This window comes from Diaphorina citri, unplaced genomic scaffold (assembly GCF_000475195.1).
Source record: "Diaphorina citri unplaced genomic scaffold, Diaci psyllid genome assembly version 1.1 scaffold1349, whole genome shotgun sequence".
Classification (NCBI taxonomy): domain Eukaryota; kingdom Metazoa; phylum Arthropoda; class Insecta; order Hemiptera; family Psyllidae; genus Diaphorina; species Diaphorina citri.
The window spans coordinates 1-8,973 of NW_007378777.1; positions in this window are offsets into that span (position 1 = coordinate 1).

Here is an 8,973-nt window from a genome sequence, read left to right on the forward strand (position 1 = left end):
AAAAAAAAAAAAAAAAACATATGAACCAAGTAAACCACCGATATCAGATGGGGGAAAAGTTTGGTTCAAAGTGAGCTGCACCAAATTCGAAGTTTTATTTGGCCCGTACTCCCCAAAATGTGGGGTAACCTTCTTCTCGTGTGTTGCTCTCGAGTGTATTTCATAGCCCGGTGTGGTGCACTAATGCAGTGCACTAGGATGTTTACTGTTGATTCAGTAGTTATTGTTGAGTGTTGATTGCGCTGTTGACTATACCAGCGAGAGCGTTGATATTAGTCATTGAGTCATCCAGTGCAATCAGATAAGTAGAGAACCCAATAATGCAACAAACTAGTCAAGGAGTCGATGATGAATCAATGACATCAGATAAGTCAATAGCCTATTTAGCTTGGAAGGGGCGTCAGCGTCTGCCCTATAAGCGCTAGGTCGATTCCCGCCCGGAGCGAACTTAATCCTAAACACATAAGGTTCGTTCTCGGAACTACTGGCTTTCTCCTATCCTGTCCTCCTTCTCTCTTCGCTTTTGGGACGATATCAGATTATTTTAGGTAACAAGCAACCTCCGCGGCTGAATGGGTGTCACACCAGGCTTGCAAACCAGGAGGCAGTGGGTTTATTAATCACAGCTCGCAAACACACACACACACACACACACAAAAATATATGAACCAAGTAAACCAGCGATATCAGATGGGGGAAAAGTTTGGTTCAAAGTGAGCTGCACCAAATTTGAAGTCTTATTTGGCCCTAGGGAGTACGTAAACCAAAATGTGGGGTAACCTTCTTCTCGTGTGTTGCTCTCGAGTGTATTTCATAGCCCGGTGTGGTGCACTAATTCAGTGCACTAGGATGTTTACTGTTGATCCAGTATTGTTGAGTGTTGATTGCGCTGTTGACTATACCAGCGAGAGCGTTGATATTAGTCATTGAGTCATCCAGTGCAATCAGATAAGTAGGGGCCTTTAATTAATTTATTTATTATGGCACTTTAGTTTCTTGTGAATTGTATAATTACCTACTTCGTGAGTCTATGAGGTCTTCTTGGAGTATTGTGAAACACACTACTATCACGTCACGTCACGTGAGCTCATGGGAAGTCAGATAGATGTATTTCAAAATTTTCCCATAATTTTGTAGGCAATTTCGTGATAGTAGTGTGTTACTACCCTAGTGGTCAGGGCCACCGATTTACGTCCGGCCAACAAGTCCATGTGATGATGTTTCGACACGAATCACGGAATTCACGGACCATTGTATTCCAATCTCAAAGTCCACCGAGTCCAGATTGATTTCAAACAAAGGGGAGAACGAATTGTATAATTATTAATTACCTACTTCGTGAGTCTATGAGGTCTTCTTGGAGTATTGTGAAACACACTACTCTATCACGTCACGTCACATCACGTGAGCTCATGGGAAGTTAGATAGATGTATTTCAAAGTTTTCCCATAATATTGTAGGCAATTTCGTGATAGTAGTGTGTTACTACCCTAGTGGTCAGGGCCACCGATTTACGTCCGACCAACAAGTCCATTTGATGAGGTTTCGACACGAATCACGGAATTCACGGACCATTGTATTCCAATCTCAAAGTCCACCGAGTCCATATTGATTTCAAACAAAGGGGAGATAAGACGTGATGTCTTAATTTTATGTACATTTTAACTACGCCCATGGTTTTAAGGTGGCTATAAATGTCGAAATCAAAAGTCCACGTTGACGGAATTAATAGCGTAGTGTTGTGTGTTAATCGGAGGGAACAACGTTTAGAGAACCTCTTAAACTGCCAGCCTAGTTAGCTTGGTTGGTGGCGCGTCTGCCTTGTAAGCGCTAGGCCGCGGGTTCGATTCCCGCCCGGGGCGGGATTTTATCCTGATGGGATCTGCGTCTGCCTTGTAAGCGCTAGGCCGCGGGTTCGATTCCCGCCCGGGGCGGATTTTATCCTGATGGGATAATGTTCGGGTGGCGCGTCTGCCTTGTAAGCGCTAGGCCGCGGGTTCGATTCCCGCCCGGGACGGATTTTATCCTGATGGGATAATGTTCGTTCTCGAAACGGCTGGCTTTCTCCTATCCTGTCTTCCTTCTCTCTTCGATTTCGGGACGATAAGACTATAGTAGTTACAGTTCCCTCTGTCAAACCTACGGCTGGCTTTCTCCTATCCTGTCTTCCTTCTCTCTTCGATTTCGGGACGATAAGACCATAGCAGTTACAGTTCCCCCTGGCTTTCTCCTATCCTGTCTTCCTTCTCTCTTCGATTTCGGGACGATAAGACCATAGCAGTTACAGTTCCCTCTGTGTTCCTATCCTGTCTTCCTTCTCTCTTCGATTTCGGGACGATAAGACCATAGCAGTTACAGTTCCCTCTGTCGGCAGGCTTTCTCCTATCCTGTCTTCCTTCTCTCTTCGATTTCGGGACGATAACTAGCAGTTACAGTTCCCTCTGCTTTCTTCCACCTGGCTTCCTTCTCTCTTCGATTTCGGGACGATAAGACCATAGCAGTTACAGTTCCCTCTGTCAAACCTCTTTAAAATGGTTCGATTCCCGCCCGGGGCGGATTTTATCCTGATGGGATAATGTTCGTTCTCGGAACGGCTGGCTTTCTCCTATCCCTCTCTTCCTTCTCTCTTCGATTTCGGGACGATAAGACCATAGCAGTTACAGTTCCCTCTGTTAAACCTCTTTAAAAAAATTCCTTCTCTCTTGATTTTGGGACGATAAGACCATAGCAGTTACAGTTCCCTCTGTCAAACCTCTTAACAAAAAAATACATGTGTTTTTTTTTTTTATCCTGATGGGATAATGTTCGTTCTCGGAACGGCTGGCTTTCTCCTATCCTGTCTTCCTTCTCTCTTCGATTTCTCTAGCAGTCACAGTTCCCTCTGTCAAACCTCTTTAAAAAAAAACTTGATATTTGCATTCGCTTAAAAAAGTACAGTTACGGAGGCTGGCTTTCTCCTATCCTGTCTTCCTTCTCTCTTCGATTTCGGGACGATAAGACCATAGCAGTTACAGTTCCCATCGTAGGCTTTCTCCTATCCTGTCTTCCTTCTCTCTTCGATTTCGGGACGATAATCGCTTTCTCCTATCCTGTCTTCCTTCTCTCTTCGATTTCGGGACGATAAGACCATAGCAGTTACAGTTCCCTCTGTCAACTTTCTTCCACCTGGCTTCCTTCTCTCTTCGATTTCGGGACGATAAGACCATAGCAGTTACAGTTCCCTCTGTCAAACCCCTTAATCCTGGCTTCCTTCTCTCTTCGATTTCGGGACGATAAGACCCTAGCAGTTACAGTTCCCTCTGTCAAACCTCTTTCTTTTTTTTTTAAAAAAAAAAAGAGCCTCATATACTCCTAGGATTGAACCTTATTAAATTTAAACTGCCAGGGTGAGACTGAAAGTCACCCAAGTACTTCCTCAGTCTCTTTTGTGGGAAGCACTTTTTTTGTAGGACTATCATTTGACCAACTCCCTTTTCTTTCTTCCTCTTCTCCCCTTTTCGTCTTTCTCCTCCCTTCTCCCCTTTTTCTTCTTCCTCCTCCGTTTCTACTTCTCTTTCCTTCCTTTTTTTCTTTTCCTGTCCTAATTTGACACCTTTCCGTCATGTAAGCACTTGAGTAAGGACATCGTGTAAGTCATGGTCTAATGTTCAGCATGACGTCACTATCGATCAGTCTCACTAGGGAGGAAATTGTTTATGAAGAAGAAAGAAGAAAAAAACAGGACGAAGAGTGCGAGGAAGAGGAGAAAAAGAAAAAAAAACTTAAACAAAACACCGAAACTCGTGATGGGGTACCAAAGAAAAGTTGAGAAGAGAGAGAGCCCCTCGAAAATCCGGGCGAAAGTTTTGTCGGCTACAGTTCCCTCTGTCAAACTCTTAAAAAAAAAAAAGTAAAATACACCTACAATACTGACGGGCTGTCCAAAATTTTGAGTTGCTTTCAGACAGAACTGTTCCGGGAAATTGATATTTATTTCTATAAATTTACATTTATAAAACCTACAGTCCTACATAAATGACACAGTTCTCCAAACGCATTCAAATAATTACATGAAAAAGAAATCAATTTGTCAATTTATTTTTACTTTTTCCCTGCATCTTGAAAATCCAAAATATAGCAAACATCAATATTATAGAGGGAGTTTCGAAACTCCCTGAGGAATGTTAGATTAGAAGTAATCCCATTTTATATTTTCGCTCAAACAACCCGGCGCACAGTATATCCCTGAAGTCCTGTATCTTTTGAATAGCTCGGAAACTTGGCGGTAAACTTGGTCCTAGGATTAGGAAAAGACCTTTGACCCCTCCAGTAGTGGCGTCAAAAACCATTGTATAGGCACTAAAGATCCAATGAAATGAAAAAGAAAGAAAACAATAGTCCGTCCCTTATACCTTTTTATTACTATTGTAATAATAAAGGAAGGACGGACTAAAAAAATTGGACCGATTGCAATACTTTCATTACTAGTATAGCTCGCTATACTGTAGTAATAGAAAGTAAAAAATATAATGTTACTTTTTTAACTGGGCCCTAAACGTGGCAGGGCCCTAACCTTAACTTGATAAGCAGAACCAAAAGGCAGATATATTGTGCAGAACTTCAGAGATCCTTATCAAGTTGATCCACAGAACTTACATATAATGACTGCTGAAACCCTCCAAGAGAGAATGTTACTAGTTTTTATTTTATTATATTATTTCCCCCCTCTTTTTCATTGGAGTTACTAGGTTTTTGCATTTCACGGGATATCTGCCTTGTTCTAGTGTTAAGATCCATCAAAACTCAAACTCCCTAGCCATTCAAAAGACAATAGGGTAAGTGTACCATTTATTCGCCCACCTAAAAAACGTACCATTTTCATCCTGACATTATAAATGAGCTATATTCGATTATCTATTCTAATACTATTTTTAATTTTCTCTCCCGTTAGGTCTCACCAGCCCGGCAGTTCCACCGAGACTGGCCCCGGCACACTGTACAACCGACAACCCATGCGTCTGCCGCCTGGCGCACAATACGGCGCTCAGGGTGCACCCCAAATGTACGGCGCAGTACAAGGCGGACCCCAAATGTACGGCGCAGTACAAGGCGGACCTCAGATGTATGGCGCAATCCAAGGCCCACAAATGTATGGCGCCGTACAAGGCGGTCCGCAGATGTATGGCGCTATTCAGGGTGCGCCAACGCAGTATGGGTTTGCGCACGGGCATTCGCATGCCCATCATCATCGCTATTGAAGTGACGGGTTTGTGTTGTAAGTTGTATGCCGTATGCACCATGGAGGAGCCTATATACATTATCACCGAACTGATGAAGAATGGCAGTCTCCTTGAATACCTTCAAGGTAAAGGCAACGGTATGTACTGGAAAGGGTTAATTTTAATTTTGGTTCCCTTTATTTTATTTGTACCTACTTCATGTATTCTGAAAGAACTGATACTTCATGTATTCTGCCTCGGTGGTGTAGTGGTCAAGGCGCTCGCCTGGTAAACAGGAGGGCGTGGGTTTGTGTTGTAAAATGGGATTTTACTTCTAATATAGCATTCCCCCAGAGAGATTTTTTTTTTAAGAGGTTTGACAGAGGGAACTGTAACTGCTATGCTCTTATCGTCCCGAAATCAAAGAGAGAAGGAAGACAGGATAGGAGAAAGCCAGCCGTTCCAAGGACGAACATTATCCCATCAGGATAAAATTCGCCCCGGGCAGGAATCGAACCCGCGGCCTAGCGCTCACAAGGCAGACGCACTAACAACTAAGCTAACTAGGCTGGCTCCCCAGAGAGAAACAATAAAAATTATAGACTGCCCAAAATTTGGGTTGCCAAAAAGACAGCATACTACTCGGACAATGTTGTTACAGCTAAGATGAGGTTGAACTGATTTAAAGCAGTGGTCAGTTTCCAAAAGTAAAATTTGCCAGCCTAGTTAGCTTCGTTGGTAGTGCGTCTGCCTTGTAAGCGCTAGGCCGGGAGATAATAAATATTATTCTTGATAAAATATTGACAGTATGAAATCTCTAATTTTACGATTTCACCCATGTTTTCTGTTTAAACATTTTTGGTGAACGGTCAGTTATAGCTATTCTGTTGACTAAAAACTTCTTCAAAACTATATCACATAGAAAACTTCTTCTAATTTTGAAGAACCACGAACACTAGTCCCAATATTTTTTTTTTTTACTATCTTGATTCACTTTCGCTAGCTTAGTCCTGATTGTTCACTATAAATTCGACCTCGGTCTATGGATTTTCTCCTTTTGGCATAGTTCAGGTGTACTTCCTTTCGGCAAACTGACCACTGGAATATTGACCACTGCTCCAATGGAAACTGAAAAAAGGTCAATTTTACACCTCAATTTAAAACATGTATGCCTAAAGACAAAATCTGTAGATTGGCATCGTTAGACAGTAAAATATTGAAATTTTCGAGTTTTTGCAACCAAAATTTACTCTTTAACGTTATAGATGAGAACTCTTAAGGGAACACTAATTTTGGTTGCAAAACTCTATTGCTTGTAAAAAAAAGACAAACATTCTTTATTTTTTCATTTAGTTTTTCCCGTAAATACCTAATACCACCTACCTACCGAATACCTTGTTTAGACTGCGGGAGTAAAGGGACTTTTCAGTCTTGTGCTGGCAGTATAAACAAGGTATATTCTATTCCATTCTACCTATTTCAATACCTAATACTACCATGCAACCTTTTCCAATAATACCCTAAATTACCTAGAAAGTACCAACGGAGCAGGCACGAGCATAGTTCCAAATACCAAAACAACAAGCACTAGCATATCCAAAGAAAAAGATCCAAGCTACCGTCTGAATCTCCGATAAAATATGTCTTTCTTCTCAGTGCCATCAACTTGTGACTCTTTCGAGAGAGAGAGACCTTGCTTCCAGACACTACCAGAAGATGGAGCTGCTGCTGGAGGTACATTGACCTCACTGGGAAGATACCCACTAGGATTAGATTAGGAACAACTAGTACTTCCAAGTCAGTGGTAGTTGGTGTCGTTAGTAGTTGAGCTTCCATTTCTACTTTTATACCTGATGTTTGTTATCTCTCGAATTAGGGTTCTAGAGTAATTTAGAGGATTAGGCACCTAGTACCACAGTAGGAACGTACCTTTTTTGAATAAAATGTTGAGGTAAAGGAACTAGGATTAGGAACAACTAGTACTTCCAAGTCAGTGGTAGTTGGTGTCGTTAGTAGTTGAGCTTCTATTCCTACTTTTATACCTGATGTTTGTTATCTCTCGTATTAGGGTTCTAGAGTAATTTAGAGGATTAGGCACCTAGTACCACAGTAGGAACGTACCTTTTTTGAATAAAATGTTGAGGTAAAGGAATATCAACAGAATGAACGGGTGAGATGAGCGAATATACATTACGCACACCAGATTCCTGGTCTCGATTCCCGGCAATGTCGAAGTTTTTTTGCGGCTCTGTACTTGGAATACGAGGTGCACTTTGCACCAGATATCAAAACAATTTTCGGATGAGATCTTGGAATTTTTAGATCTAGGCTAGAGTGTAGTTCTATTAGGTTAGGCCGAATCGTTCCAACATTATGCAAGTTACCGAACTTCTATTTCTACTTTTATTATTACCTGATGTTCCTTATCTCTCGTATTAAGGGCCGTTTAGACGCTCAGTCCCGGACTGCAGTCCAGTGTGACAGAAATCAGCTCGCGTCCAAACGTTCAGTCCCGGTTTGCACAAACTCTCAGTGATAATTCTCGCCTTGTCACTTGCCTGTTCTGTGTCTGTGTGTGCTCCGTTCTCTCGAGTTTTAATTAGAAAAACACTGATGTTATCACAAAAACTGAGTGAGGACTGACGGGAGGCTTGAGGTATGGACTGAACAGGTGTTTACACGTTCAAACTGGGTTTGTGCAAACCGTGTTTGACGTAAAAATCTTTGACAAGTTGAAGATTTTTGCGCAAACGTTTGTGCAAACCATCAAACTAGTGTTTACACGCTCAAACTTTCATCAAACTTGGACGGCAGTCCGGACTAGTCCGGAGTCCGGGACTGAGCGTCTAAACGGCCCTTTAGGGTTTTACAGGATTGGGAATGGAATACATATTAGGATTCTAGTAGCAGAAGGAACGAACCTTTTTTGAATAGAACGTACTAGATTACTAGAAGATTCTTAGTAAGGTAGTACCCTTTTTCGAAATCCTGACTTTGATAGATACGATAAAATTAAATACGTATAAATCAAAACGAATGTTATATGGACTGTTCGGGCAGGATAAACAAGGTATATTCTATTCTATGTCCGTTCATGAGGCTGAAAAGTGCCTTTATAAGGTAGGTAGCAAATATTTTTAGGGGGAGAAAAGGGATTTCTGTCTTCTTTTCCCTCCTATTCCCTTTTCACTTCTCTTCGTTCTTCCCCTCTCTGTCTTTCCCTTTAATTTCCTTATCCCCTCTCTCTGTCCATTGAGATCTCACGAAGTGATGACTCATAGTGATTACTGGTCATGAGTCAAACCTAATAGTGAATCCTATCGCTGGTACTCGCGGATGACGTCATCGGTTTGTTTTCTCTCCGAGTGGCGAGATGACGTCATACCGGTACTATATTGATGACGTCATCGTCATACTGGTGATCTGAATATGACTGGTTTTTTCTCATTGATATTTTTACTTTCTATTACTACAGTTATTTGTCTAACTGATAGGTTGTGGCTTTTGGCTTCACGAATCGTAATCATAGCTTATTTCTTTATTATTATTATTATTATTATTATTATTATTATTATTATTTTCAAAATCAAACGGCTGGATAAAGTCCCTAGATTGGCCGTCTTTCCGCATCAAATCTACTGGTACAAAATTTTGTACCTTATGACGTAAGTTAAGTTTGACATAGCTAGATCCTGCTCTAGAAATAATAGGTACATCAGGGTATGTTTTTTTCTATCTTTTTTTTTTTTTTTTTCATCTTGAGTTTGCAATTTGG